Genomic DNA, 14,104 nt, shown 5'->3' with positions numbered 1-14,104 from the left:
CTTTAATTCCTCTAATGCCTATTGGCATTCCAAGGTCCAGGCAAAATCGTTCTTCTTTTTGAGTAGAGAGAAAAATCTGTGGCTTCGATCCGACAACCTCGAGATGAATCAACCTAAAGAAGTTATCCGTCCAGTTAACCTCTGCATCGCCTTTACACTGTCCACAATAGTGATGTCTTCGATGGACTTGATTTTATCAGGGTTGATCTCAATCCCCCGATTTGATACCATGAATCCCAGGAATTTGCCCGAACCGACCGTAAAATCACATTTCTCGGGGTTGAGCTTCATGTTATATATCCTCAAAATCTCGAACGTTTCCTGTAACTGAGCCAAATAGTCCTCTGCGGCACAAGGATTTAACTAGCATGTCATCGATATAAACTTCCATTGACTTACCTATTTGTTCTTCGAACATTTTATTTATTCGATCAATATAACTTGTTTCAGCTCTTCGACTATTGATTTGGTGGCATCGGAATCTTCGAGAACAGTAAAGGTTTGAGGGGGTTAGAAAATCCTCCTCGTCTTATTCTATCTCCTACTTCCTCGATTTAGTCGAGGCTGGTGGCTGTGATTGCTATTTGGTTTCCTGTTTACCTTTGATGCTCGACTTTTCCAAAGTTGATAATGTTGATATCTGTGTTACCTCATTGACCGCAAACATTTCTTTTGCAGTATGCTGCTCTCCGTATACTATTTTTACACTATCTGACATCGGGAATTTCATCATTTGGTGGAGAGTCGAAGGGACTACCCTCATATTGTGGATCCAAGGCCTTCCGAGTAGGGCATTGTACCTCATGTCGCCCTCGATCACGTGGAATTTGGTATCTTGAATGGTTCCAGCCACGTTCACCTAGGGATGTGCATTATATTTATCGATTCGATTTTGACCCTTATCGATTATAGATTTGTACATACGCTTATCGTTATCATTTCAATAAGGTTTTGATTTTTTCGATTTCGATTTATCGATTTTTGGGGCTTATCGATTCGGTTATCGATTACACCAATAAGAAAATTTACGAGATTCTACGGAAAGTATATCGCTATAAATATGCCTAACTAATATGGACAAAAAGAATCTAAAATAAGACAAACACCGTTTATAACATTAAAATTGTGTCAACAAATACATGCAACGAAACTAAAGTAAGGGATCAAATTTATGCCACCAAGAATACTGTTTGACTAACGATTAAGGCCTTGCTACTGTACAATAGAGCACTAACTTATGACCACAAGAATACCCTATAGTGATAACATGACCACAAGAATATTGTACATGAAGAAGTCAACATGAATGATTTTCCTAGTGACATCTTTTGTCAAAATAGTTACCCCTATGCAACTGATCGTTCTCTATATATTAATATAAGAAAGATAGAAGGAATTGGCAAGTTGAATCTGATGCTTTTGACTAAGTTGGACCACTGAGATATGCACATACGCCAACACCAAATGAATAAATTCTTTGATAGCAAAATAGTGAGAAAGAGGCATAGCAATGTAATCTAGATGCTCTACTAGGCCCTCAATCAAGAAGGCATCATCTAATATGTTGAAGAATAGAGTTGTCTAAAGCTACCATAACTACATTGTTGCAACGAACATCACATCAAACATCCTCAAAAATAGTGATAATATGACCACAAGAATATTGTACATGAAGAAGTCAACATGAATGATCTTCCCAGTGACATCTTTTGTCAAAATAGGTACCCCTATGCAACTGATCGCATAGTTTCTACCAAGCTTTAAACCTGGAAGAAATTAAGAAAAATATTAAGAACTTTGTAATACATCACATTCTTTTACAAGTATATTATTTGAAATGGAGAATTTACATAGCAGCTAACAAACTCTAGCAAACATCGTTGGTGGAAGCTTCTTTGCCAAGATTAGTAAAATCTAATAAGAATATATATTAACAAGTCAAGCAATTAATACATTATTTAACTATCTTAAGCAATACAATAAAATTAATTAAAATATACATACCTTTCTTGAGTGTCTCGAGAAAATCTAAATCTTCCTCAACATTTACAGGAAGCGATTCACTCCAAAGTCAATATTGAAGGCACACTAGAGTTTCAACCAATTTAAGAGTTAATGAACTCCTAAATTGATCAAGAATACGCCCTCCTGTACTAAATGCACTTTCAGATGCCACACTTGAAATAGGAATAGCAAGCACATCTCGATCCATCTTAGCAAGAATAGGAAATCTAGGTGAGTTCCCCTTCCACCAAGCCAAGTTATCAAAGTCCGATCTTTCACTTTCAGGATCTTCTACAAGATACTTTTCCAATTCTGTTTTAGAATCTACACCTCCACTTACAGCTTTATGTTTCCTTATTTCATCTAAAAGTTTACCTAAACCAGGAGTTGAAGTTTCCATTGTGCTGAATGAAGAGCTTGGCAAAGAGGTAGAAACTTTACCACCAGTATCTTTTGAAACCGACTTAGAGACATACTCATTAAACAATGAACTCATATAAGTATGAACCTCTTTTTCAATAATTGTCCCTTCATCTCCAAACATCTTTTAAGTACAAAACTAACAGTAGTAAACTTGTAGCGAGGATCCAAAACACAAGCAATGAAAATTATTTTGTTCATTTTTTTTTGGTTCACCCCAATACTTCTTAAATTTTTTCCACATACTTGATGCCATCTCACTCAAAAGTTCATCTTCAGTTGTTATTAATCGATTTAAGTAAATAGAAACTTGACCAATTTCAAGAAAATGGGCATTTGATGTTACATAAAGTGATCCGGACACCTTCAAAGTGAGTTTTTAAAATATTTCAAGAAATTGTGCAATTCTCTTTACATCATCCCAATCAGTTCTTGTAAGCATACCTACAGGCTTTCCATCTAAAATAGCATCAAACATAAGATAACGTGACAAGCCGACATGATCAGAATATTCTTTAATTGCACGCTCATATTCAATAGCCCTGCTCAACATCAAGTAGGTGGAATTCCACCTTGTAGGAACATCTAAGCATAAAAACTTCTTGACAAAATTTTCACTTTCACAACATTCCTGAAACTTCCTCAACCTAGTAGGAGACTGTATAATGTATCTGAATGCACATCTAACACGAGCAATAGAAATACCTGACTCTTTAAATCCATCTTTCTATAATATGAGCCATGCATCTCACGTGCTGGTATTGACCATTCATGGAATTGGTTCCCCAATCATCTAATTTGTCAGACAACTTCTCGACGGTCACATCATTTGAACTATTGTCAACTATGACAGTGAAAATCTTTTGCAAACCCCACTCACGGAAATAATCAATAATACACATTGTCATATCTTCACCTTTATGACTAATAATTGGAGAAAAGTTAATAATTATTTTATGCATAATCCATTCAGTATCAATCCAATGGGTTGTGATGCACATATAGTTAATTTTTTGAATAGAAGTCCATGTATCAGTAGTAAGACTTACTGTTTGACTTGTTCCTTTAAGAAACTTTATTAATTTATTTTTTTCCACATTAAAAAGAGCAAAACAATCCTGTGTAATAGTAGTACGGGAAGGAATATGAAAACAAGGTTGTGCCACTTTCATAAAGTTTCTAAAGCCTTCCTTCTCAACAAAACTAAATGGAAGTTCATCAACAATCACCATATGACACAAAGCCATCCTACACTCTTCTTGATCAAATTTCCATGGAATAAGATCACCTTTATTACCCCCCGATAATGGTTGATATTGTAATAGTTTTTGACTTTTTCAACTTTATAAGGATTCCTTGGACATTTACTGATATGATTATTCATTTGTGTCGTACTTTTGCCTTTTGTCTCAAAATATTCTTGTCCACAATATCTACATACATATTTATTATTTCCTTTAGCATCAACCTTTTCTTCAAAAAATCCCATGCTCGAGATCGTTTTTTCCTTTGTTTTGTAACTATCGAGTGAGTAGTTGCAGTAGTAGACTCAGAACCTCTACTTTCATCAACCACTTTGATCAATTTTATCATTTTCAGCGATGTGAAGTGAATGAAGAATGTAACTTACAATCTTAAATGAGTTGAATGAAGCAAAGCAAGACGAAGTCAGCACTCCTCGCTCTTGACCTAAAAATTATGGATGGAAAGAAATCAATTTAAATAAGATCCTTATCCAACAATACTTTTATAATAAAAATCAAAAAAAAAATTGAACAAAAAAAAGTCACAATAAATCAATATTTAAATTGATCTGAAGCTCCTCAAAACTGTCAAATGCTTGACTAGTATAAATTCTTTGTTAGCTAATTGAAGATAAAGGCAACAAGATTATGCTTACAAGAATAAGGAGTCCATTATAAATAAATCACAATTAGCCAATGAAGTAAATTTCCTAGATTCCTTGCTAAACGTAGTAAAGTCTTTAAGTTTTATTCTAAAAGCTTCATTTGGACATGTCATTAACAATCTCAACTGAGACTGCCTTGTAGCAAAAAACAAAATGCAGTAAAATCTTCCTTTTCATATTCTGTGGCAGTACAAAGGATGAGCCAAAGAATTCACCATCATAAAGGATTCAGTTAACATTCAAAGCTGCAATTACTTATGTTTTTAACTAGACATAACCTAGAAAAAGCACCCAGCCTTCATATTTTGTGGCAGTACAAAGGATGAGCCAAAGAATTCACCATCATAAAGGATTCAGTTAACATTCAAAGTTGCAAGTACTTATGTTTTTAACTGGACATAACCTAGAAAAAGCACCCAGCCTTAATGATTGGCAATATTATTGCAATCTTGCAGGTAAGAACTCATTATAAAGCCTCATTGTTCACCTCAAGCAATCATTTAGCAAATGAAGCCATCTACGAGCTCCCAAAAACAAACAGAGTGAGAAAAAGCTCAAAAGTATCTAAGACACCCCAGTCTTCTCAAAATCTAACAGAGAAATCAAATATCAAGAAAAGATATTGAAAAGGTAAAAGTGGAATACATGTGAAAAAAGAACCTGTGAAGCGGTGCTGAAGAATAAGGGAAGAGGAAATAATAGGGTTAGGGACTTAAGGTAAAGGAAAGGGTATTATAGAATAAGGGTATATTTGTCTTTATAGTATATCTTATCGGTTTATCGATAAACTGGTAACTGAAGAGGACAAAATAGAAATCGAAATCGATAACTCGATATGAAAAATTTCGAAATCGAAATCGATAAATCGATAAACCGATAACAAATAATCGATTCGATTTATCGATAAATCGATTCGAATGCACACCTCTATGTTCACCGGTGAAATAATCTCCCCTTTACTTATTTCACTGGCCATATTGAAGCCGTTTAAGACCCGAGCTGCGGGCACAATTTGGTCTTGTAGGCCGAGCTGCTCCACGACCCTCGATCGGATGATATTCGTTGAGCTACCTGGATCCACTAAAACACACTTAACTTGAACTTTATTTAATAAAATAGAAATTACCAGAGCGTCGTTGTGTGGCTGAGAAATGCCTTTTGCTTCTTTCTCGTTCAATGATAAGGAGCCTTTGGACACATAATCTCAGGTTCAGTTTTCTCTAGTGATTGATACCTTAGTGCATTTGAATATGGGTCCCTGTGGAATGTCGACCCCTCCGATGATCATATGAATGACATGTTGGGGTTCCTCTTGTTCATTTTTCCTATTGGTGTCCCTTTCTCTTAAATGATTCTTGGCCCGATCGCTGAGGAACTCTCGAAGATGGCCCTCACTAAATAGACGGGCCACCTCCTCCCTTAATTTCCTGCATCGATCCTGTGACCATGAGTGCCATGATACTTGCACATCAAATTTGAGTTTCTTTGGGAAGGATCAGTTTGTATGGGTCTGGGCCACCTAGTATCTTTGATCTTTTCGATTGTCGATACAATACCCGATGCATCGATACTAAAGTTACATTGCGATAACCGAGGTGCCTCTATGGGATTGACGTGCTTATCAAAACCACCTTTGCTCATAAATCCCCGAGAATTCTATTCTCGATCACTTCTTCAATCATTCTGGGCGGGATTGCATCCTGAACCATTGTTCCTTCGATCTGCGGTATATGGTTGATATCATTCTCTGTTCGACCTTGGCTCTCTGTCGACGTCCCTCTGGGTCTTAATTGCCGACCTATTTAGATATACTGAATCGGAAGGGGCTCCTAATTGGTCATCCTCGACCCTAATCTTTGACTGATATCGATTGTGCACATCCACCCAAGTTACAGCTGGATACTCGATCAAATTTTATTTTAAGTAACGTGATTCTATCAAACTCCGCTCGTTCAACCCTTGGGTGAAAGCTTGAATGGCCCAATCATCTGTGACCGGTGGCAACTCCATGCGTTCCATTTGAAATCGGGATACGAACTCCCTCAGCATTTCGTTATCACTTTGTCTTACCTTGAAAAGCTCCGATTTTCTTGTTGTGACTTTTATGTCCCCGACGTGTGCCTTTACGAAAGAATCTGCTAACATGGCAAATGAGTCGATAGAATTTGGCGGCAGGTGTCGCTCCCCATTTTTCCCTCTCGGGGTCAAAGTTTCGACATTCATAGGGGAACAACTCATTTCCTTTTAGGAATTGGGTATTTGAAGATTCGCCACCTAACGGATTATGGGGCGTTAGGGCACCTAGAGTAATTAACTCGTGTAACTAGTTTGCATTACCATGGATTAGGGTAAGGGTTCGAAATAACCTTGAGGGGAAGGTGTTAGGCACCCCTCGCGGTCCACAACGATGGGCCCCTACCGAACTTAAACTATGTGAATCAGTCAATTAACAAGTAAGCACGTATTTGCAAGTAAAGGTAGTTTTTCACAGTCTAAACACATAAATGATCAAGGAAATTTTGAAGGTAAAAGAGGTTTGGACAACTTAAACACACGTATATGCAAAGAAAAAGGAAGTTTAGATAACCTAAACACATATAGGAATCGGGAAAGGAAAGTCCTAAGTTGATTAGCCTATGGGATCAATCTGTGCAATGACCGGTAATCCTTCTTAACTAGAGAAGCTACACGTGACATTAGCGTGCAGGTCATCATATCCTTTTACTACCCATTACCCCCCTCCTTAATGGTTATATAAGCGAGTTTAATTAACGACCTCTAAGCGTACTGCTACCCGTCCCTTCCTTGTGGTCCTGGAGGAGTTTAGGACCTCTAAATCTGGGCAGTTCTACACAGCCTAAGGTGTTTAAAAGGGAAAATCTAGGCGACAAACAAAGAACATATAGGACAATCAAATAGGGAAAGCAGTTAAGGCTCATGTTTACCTCTATATGTACAGAAGAAAATAAGCAACACGTCTCAAACAACGGATTTTGAATAAGTTCAAAAAAAGCCTAGGAACATGATATCTAGATGAACATCATAAAACAGAACATGCAGTGCTTGTTTTAAAGAAAGTGGAAGAATCCTAACCAGTTTGCCTACTGGTTTTGTAGCATGTTAAGCCTGTATAATTTCACACATAAACAGAATTAGTTTCATAATTATTTAGCATCATAAGGCTTGCCTAAGTGTGTATATACAGTCACGATTCTGGGAAACAACTTGAAGTTATTTTATCCTATAGGCATGTTTTCTAGTGACTTTTAATAAGACATTTTATGAAGTTCCAGTTTTAGTACTTAATGCATATGATAATTACTCTATGGACATGAGTTCTATCTCTAATGAGTGGAACTGCTATTAGTTCTTATTAGACACGTATATTGACTGAGCAAGTGTGACAACCAATTAAACCTACATGCATGATTGCTAAAGAGACAGACTTGAATATATGCCGTAATAAAAGTTGAACCTTAGTTATTTTATTCCCTATAGGCATGACATCTAATCATGTAAAGCGAAGTAGGTAGAACTTATTTCAACCAAAGCAAACCCTATAGGCATGTTATCTAACAAAGCACATTTGAGCCAAAATAAACACTATAGGCATGTTATCTAGTACGCAATAGTGATTAGAGTAAACACCTAGGCAAGTTTTCAAACATTCAATAGTAGAGTGCTTTTGAATGAAGTAAAGCCATATGCAGGTTATCTAACATACAATAGTATAAAATAAACACCTATAGGCATATTATCTACCCAGCTTTACCCACAGTACCATATAACTACCCTTCGTTTTCACTAGTCACCCCAATATTTGCTTACAATTAATTATTACAGACCAATGATTGAATAAAAATTACATAAATAAAATATAAATTAAGCTATAGGGAGCCTGAAGTAGGCCCAAAGCAAACCCTAGTGTGTCAGGCCTCCAGTAGTCTCAAATGCCCAAGATTTCATTGCCACATTTGTGTTTAGGTGTGTCAAAGTTCCCTAAGGACCTTAAGGATCTCGGGCAGTGCTCACACCCAGACTTTCTCAAATAAAGACTGATCATATGTAGTGTGGAAGAGCCAACCCTGATATGCCAGAGTTTAGAGAGATCTCAAGGGATCTCTAAGCAGTACACATACCAGAGGGGCAGGACTTAATAACCTAAGAGTAAGTGAGAGTGCTTGACATAATTTGAAAAGGTTTTAGCAAACAGTATAGATATGAATAGATTTTTCTAAAAACCAGTATTAGTTTGGTGGTAAAACAACTTGAGAAAAGTATGAAAATACTTTGAAATCAGAACAGAAATCACAGAGCAACCAAATTCAGAAACACTTTGGCAAACAGATTCCAAACAGGGAGAGAGGGGTTGGGGATACATAAAATACACCTTAGTGTATACATAAGCAAACAGATGCACAGAATTCTCAAGAATTGTAGAATTGATAAGTTAGTTACAAAGATTACAGCAGATACATGTTGAGAACACATAGACCTTGGACATGACAGTACACACAACTAGAGTTGCCTTGAGAGACTAGATGACTTAGCATAATCTCATTAGCAAAGTAGGCAAAGACTTAAATGAACAGACTAGGCAAGCACCACACAAGCACTCATAGCTTAGAAATGATAATCACATATAGAACAAAACAAAATTTAGACATGCTGGATAAACAGTAGACATGCAAGTATAGTTGAGACATACTAATCACCTATTGAAACAAGACAGTATTAGGCATGCTAAGCAAGACGGTGAATATGAACAAGAATGGAACTCATGACTGATGAACTAAGGCAGTAATGAAACACATAGGGTTTAGATTTCAAAAATTAATCAGGGGCAAACCAGCTAGAAAGCAGAACACAGAATGTGGAGCAAAGGTTGTGCAATGGTTAGTCTTGGCTGTCAGCCAGGCCAATGAATATCACAAGTAACACAGAAGAATAGAGAGAGAGTTTTTTAGAGTGTAAGAGTAATGGTGAACTAATGTTCGTGTCCTTGAAGGAACAGAATGAGAGTGCTTATATAGCACTTAAGGGGTGAATCAAAATAAGGTAAAAGAATCACAGTTCAATCAATTAGGAGCAATTAATCAGTCACAGAATCAATTCCCATAGAGGAGCCTGGAATAGACCCCTTAGTTGGGGGCAATCAATTAACGGTCAGAACTGGGACCCAAGTAAGGTAATAAATCAACACCACACCATATAAGGAGTCCATCAAATTCCCAAATTACTGATAACTAATTAAGGCAAGTGTAATTAGTCACAATAAGAAAATAAGTAAAAATTCTGGAAAATACTGATTTTAACTAGGAAAGAATCATTCAAATTCCCAAAATAGAAATCAATTAAGCAACAAAATCCCAAAGAATACTGGATTTAATAGAAAAATCACTCAAAACCCTAAATAGAGTCAGTTAATACGACTAGTTCACAAAAATAAACATAATAGAAGAAATCAGTGTTACCATCAGAACATCTAGAGTTCATACATACGAAAATTAACCAAACACCTCAAGAGATGACTAGATTAAACATTTGAAAGTAGAAGAACTCTTGAAGAGAAGTTTGGGAAGAACCCTAATTTGAAAATACTTAAAGTTGATTGCCAGTATAGAGGTCAAAGAACCCTTAAAGAAAGCAGTCATGGAAACTTGAAAGCACTTCAAACATACAAGGTTTCGAACAACAGAAGTCCGAGAAGTCAAAAATCTAAAGTAGACTAGTGCTAAAAATCGGTAAGTAGTAGAGAAGTAAAAGAACCTTGAAGAACAACGATGGGAATTTGAAAACACTTCAGATGCACAGAGATTCGACCAACAAACAACAAGAAAACCAAACCCTAATATGACAAAGTGCTCGAAAATCGATTAATCAGTAAAGAAATAAGGGAACCTTAAGGAAAATTAGCGATGAACTCAGAATCGCTCCAGATCTACAAAGATCTAAACCGATTCAAGTCCAACCATTAGGTTTCTTGAAGAAAAGCGAAAGGGTAAAGAGAATCTAGCCTTTGAATAAAAGATTTGAGCCGTAAAACTTTAATAGAAAGCACTCACAGACCATAGAAAGACTCTTGAAGAGTTTTGAACGAGATCTGGACCAGATCTCTTCGAGGTCCTTCCACGAAATCACAAAATCGAGCAACCAGGTGAAATAGGAGACAAGTAGAGGCCTCGTACAACCATATGAATCCATAGATCGAATAGGAATCAAAGGGATTAGGGCTGGTTTTGGGTGGCGGCGGATAGGGTTAAAGTTGGATCTCAGAAAGACGGAGAGGATTAGGGATTCTAGGGCGGCTGTTTGGTGAGAATGGTTAGGGTTTGGGGGGGCGTTTGATTAAAAAGTTAAGTTTTAATATGGACCGTTGATCTAAAGGATCAACGACCACGATTTGATGAGGGTTTTGGGTCGGGTAAGTGGGTATTGGGCCTGGGATCTTTTGGGATGGTCTATAAGGGGTATTGAGTTGGTTAATTTTAGGACAAAATTGAAATAAAAGAGGCTAGTTATTAAATACCCCAAACAATTGATTAAAAATAATTACTAATTATAGAAAATGAATTTCATGCATATAAATATTTTAAAAATGGTTGTTTAGTATTAAAAAATACGAAGTACTAATTTCTGGTAAAATAATACAAGAAATGTACATATGGGCTATATTTGCAATGTTATTGCAATTATAGCCAAAAGATGTCAATTTGGATATTTATAAAATAATTTGGACTCAATAGGACCATAATAGTAATATTAAATCAAGACATGTTCTAAATTCATTTGTGATGCAATTTTACAATAATTTATATGAAGAAAAATATTGAAATAAATTATTTTAAGGGTTTAAAAATTATGGAAAAATACCCATTGATGCTAATGCATAGTTTTAAAGATATATATGCATTTCAAAAAATATTATAGGAAAAAATTGGGTATCAACATCAAGTTGTGATACCAAATCATTACTCCCTTTGAAAGAGTCTCTCTGAACTTTTTCAACAGTACAGATTCGATCTCATTATCTTCTAAATTGTTACCCTTGACGGCGCATGTATATGAAGTAACATGCTCGTTGGGATCGTTGGTCCCATTATATTTGGGTATGTCCGGCATACGAAACTTCTTTGGAATAGGCTTCGGAGTCGCACTTTGAGGAAACGACTTTTGTACAAACTTCTTCGAATCCATCCCTTTCAAGATTGGCGATGCCCCTGGTATCTGATAAACTCGAGAGTTGTATGTCTCCACTTTTTTATCATTAGCTTCGATTTTCTTCTCTCCTGACTCGATTCTCTTGGTGAGCTCCTCGAGCATTTTCGTTACTGCAGGATCGATCCCTGATCCATTACTATTCGATCTCTCTGGCACTGGCTCGGTACGGCGAGTGATTTCCGGCTCAACCCCACTCGGAGTTCTATGTTGATTTTGAAGCTGAGCAATAGCGTCCTGCTAAGCCTATAGCATCTCGAATATCACCTGGAGACTAACTCCTACATCTCTTATGCCTTATGTACCTTAGCCACCACATCGGCCTTCCCTGCGTACACTCCCTTTGGGGTCTACGCCCAGGTCCGCATTTAAAGCAACATGCGAACTGACATCGATCGGATCGGCAACTGGTGCTTCCCCGAGATTAACCGGTGGTACTCGACTCCTGGAGCAATTATATTGTCGTTCCCCCCGTGAAATCTGAGGCCATTATCACCATGTGCGGGTGCGTTTTAGGAGTTCGACATGTTTTAACGTCAAAGAAAAAATACTTGACAAGAACAAGCGTGAAATAATGTGTGCTATCAGAATCAGCATTAAACAATCACTATTATCCTTAGCCCCACAGTGGACGCCAAACTGTTTACCCTAAAATTCGAGTAATAATTAAACTTATATTGTGGTTTTAAGGATATGTGATTCAATCCAATGCCAATTGATAAACAAGGAAATAAATAGATAAATTAGAAAATAAAATAATTCAAATCAGTATGCTAGTCAAATTTTGACCTCGACTTGTGGTAGTCTCGAGGTGTGACAATAAGAATAGCAGATGATAAAGCAACTCTGATGAACAGTAAAGCGAAATAGCAAAAAAGTAATGAGTGGTATATATTCTTCTCAGTGAACAATGATGATTACAAATAAATGGCATCCCCCTTTATATAATAGGGGAATCCTAAATAAGGTATGCTTCTAATTATAGTAGGAAATCATATTTGACAACTGATTAACCGCCAAGGACCAATCCATTCCGAAATTCACGCCATGATCTTCGGTCTGTTGCAGGTATCTCGCTCTTTCCGTTACTGAACTATACCGGCATCATCTCGAAGTATGCCCTCTTCTGACCTCGGTTAGTGATGTCGACCTCGATCTTAGAAAGAAACTTCGACCCCGAACTCGACATCCTGGTCTTTCGACATGGTATCTCTTTTCCATCAAAGGACGAAATCGGGTAGCCCCGATTTCCACCGTATACACCTTTAAATTTCAAGTGTGATACTTTTACATTTTTTAAAATTTGTTCATTAGAATTTTTGACTTCTTGGCTATTAATAGGGTGGTTGTTACCAAAATTCTAGGGCAAGAAATATTTAAAATATTCAAAGTTATCTACAAATGCATGCCTATGAGGAGTGTGTGACCAACGGATCAGACAACAGGATGATGACCATCTCATGATTCGGCGTTAAGCCTATAGTCACCATAATCGTAAGTTGCATTATCACTTTTTGTCGTTTAACCAGAAATTCTTATGGTTTAATATTTGTTGTTCAATGTGAATGCTAGTCTTTCCTTTGAGATACATCCACGTGTAGCATTCTTGCCTATTAGTAATATCACTTCATCTTTAAGCCACTTCTTTGAAAAAATAATTGCGGGCTTTACTGTTATTTTTACTCATTTGAACAACAACATACGCTTAGATCTCTTTTTACTATTCGTATATTTTATGGATTACAAGTACCTCAACCACATTGGCGTTAACACTTTGATGAAAAGACAGAGCGACAAAAATAAGAAGGGAGGATAGAAACAGTGTGAGCGGATGTTATGTTTCGTTCTTCTCTCTTCTCTCCTGTTTGGTTAAAGAAAGGCGGCTTTATCGTCTCGAGATGTTAAAATTGCTTTCTTTTTCTTTATCAGTTTTCCTTATAAAACAAAACTAGACTTGGAAACCTTGAAACATTCAATTCTATGTTCAGCAAGTCAAATTACAAGTAACGAAAACTGTCTTCTGGACCTGTTTGTAGAAGTAGTTCCAATTATTACTGACGAACGAGTGAGTAAATGCAGAATTAATCTCTGAAGGGTGTGCAAATGAGATCTAATCTGATTAGTATAATTAACCTCACCTAATTTACATGATCAGCAGGAAAATTTCACAATTTATACTGATGAATGGCATTCTAGGATACACTGGCACGAAATGGACAATTGAATGTCCATCAACTCTGTCAAAATACTCTTCTGACATGACACAAGATAACTAAGCAATCTAGTAAGGCTTGGAGGTGGAGGTTTCAGGTCGTAAAAAATGTCTCTTGGAGCCTTACAAAATAAGACTCTATACAATAGACCCAAAGTGATCCAGCTCTTCCCAGGACTCCGCTTAAAGCAAAAGCTTGATGCACTAGGTTGGCCAAACTAGGGTGTGCTCACGAATTAATGTTCTATTCCTTTTCTTCTTTACCATTTACTATCAAAACATGTCCTCTATAAGATTAATGTAGCACTCCAGGCTACATATAGGCTTAGAATTTGTTCTGC

This window comes from Nicotiana tabacum, chromosome 3, assembly GCF_000715075.1.
Source record: "Nicotiana tabacum cultivar K326 chromosome 3, ASM71507v2, whole genome shotgun sequence".
NCBI classification, from domain to species: Eukaryota; Viridiplantae; Streptophyta; class Magnoliopsida; order Solanales; family Solanaceae; genus Nicotiana; species Nicotiana tabacum.
Note: the sequence above shows the minus strand (reverse complement) of the source record.